We start from the raw sequence: 2,039 nt of genomic DNA on the forward strand, positions 1-2,039 counted from the left end.
AAAATAAAAAGTTGATTATATAAAACACAGTTTAGGGTTCTGAATTCAGCAGTCAAATAGTGGACCTTTTTCTGATTGCCCCAGCTAAAAACCTTGCAACCTTTGCTGTCATCTGCTCCTCTTGATCTGCCAGGAGAAAAGACACTGTGACAGTGGTTGGGCGATCCAGAATGGACAATAAAAGAGGGCTGATAATCTCGTTCCTCAGGTCTTCATAAAGAGTGCATGCGCCACTGATTCGGTGCTGCCATCTTTGCAGGGACATAAGCGTTTTTGATGTGGAGCCTGAAAACAGTTGAACAAGGTTTTCTTTGGTTGCTTCATCCACCACTTGGATTGTTAAACTTTCCTAAAAAGAGAGGGGGTTTTTGTTGTTTTTTTTAAAGAAAAGTCTGAAGCTGGCAGCTCCTTTGTTAGTTGCTTGGTGCTGGGACAGAGAATGGCCCAGTGGAATCTGGAAATACACTGTCCACTTCTAAGAGCAGAAGATTTTGTAGCACACTGAGTGAGAACCGACTTTCTACTGCAAGTTCTTAAAAAAAGGATACCCAGCACTGCCTTTACACCACACATGAAACAGAATGGGACTGAAACTGCCTTGGTCACACTGGTCAGTAATCTCCGGCAGGCTAGGGACAAAGGTGAAAGCTGTTTCCTAGTTCTGCTGGATCTCTCAGTGGCCTTTGATACCATCAACCATAATATCCTTCTGGACTGTCTAGGGGAGCTGGAAGCTGGGGAAACTGTTATACAGTGTCTCTGCTCCTTCCTCCTGGGCAGTGTCCAGAAAGTGGTGATAGGGGAAGAGTGTTCAGACCCCTGGGCTCTCACTTGTGAGATGCCTCAGGGTTCAGTCCTCTTCCCCCATGCTTTTTAACATTTATATGAAGGCACTGGGAGAGATCATCAGGGGGGTTGGGGTGGGTGTTCATCAGTATGCTGATGATACCCAGTTCTACCTTTCTTTTAAATCAGAACCAGTGAAGGTGGTGAAGGTCCTGTGTGAGTGTCTGGAAATGGTTGGAGAATGGATGGTGGCTAACAGATTAAGGCTGAATCCTGACAAGACAGAAGTACTGTTTTTGGGGGACAGGGAGCAGGCTGGTGTGGAGGACTCCCTGGTCCTGAATGGGGTAACTGTGCCCCTGAAAGACCAGGTGCACAGCCTGGGAGTCATTTTGGACTCACAGCTGTCCATGGAGGTGCAGGTTAATTCTGTGTCCAGGACAGCTGTCTACCAGCTCCATCTGGTACACAGGCTGAGATCCTATCTGCCTGCAGACTGTCTCGCCAGAGTGGTGCATGCTCTAGTTATCTTCTGCTTGGACTACTGCAATTCACTCTATGTGGGGCTACCTTTGAAGGTGAACCGGAAACTACAACTAATCCAGAATGTGGCAGCAAGACTGGTGACTGGGAGTGGCTGCTTTGGTTACAGAACTACTTGTAGTTGGAGAATTGAGATTGTGGTTAGTGTGTGTGTGTGTGTGTAATCCACTTTTGACTAGTGGACTGGATCAAGATGTAGGCTGGATCAAAACTTGGCCAGCCCTGTCGGCCGCTGATGTGAAATGACCTCAGGTGCACCTGATCCCACTGGGCAACAGCAGGGTTTTCATTAGGTGGAGAATTTAAACAGTGCCAGTGCAAGACCCATTCCAAAGGAACAATTGGGGAGTGCATGCTAAGCTGTGCATTTAGGATTCTTGGAAGCTGCCAAGTGGAACTGATCCCAATGGGGCTCACTTTCAGCGGGAAGCAGCTTCACTTGGCAGCTCTGATCAGGAGTTCAAGTGGAACTGATCCCAACAAATCTTGCATCGGGGGCCGAATTTAATTTCATCACTGGGTGTCATCACCACAGCTTTGGGCATGGATTGACTCCACTCAGGAATTCACCTTGAGATCTCCCAAGTAGAGCCAAGCCAGCTGGGTTGGAATAGATGTAAAAATTAAACAGCCCTGAATGCAAAGGAATGATTGAAAGCACACTCTAAGGCTCCAATAGTTCCTTTGCAGCTATGGCTTGACTCAGGTAA

Source organism: Podarcis liolepis (assembly GCF_965112155.1).
Source record: "Podarcis liolepis genome assembly, chromosome: 16".
In the NCBI taxonomy this organism is placed as follows: Eukaryota; Metazoa; Chordata; class Lepidosauria; order Squamata; family Lacertidae; genus Podarcis; species Podarcis liolepis.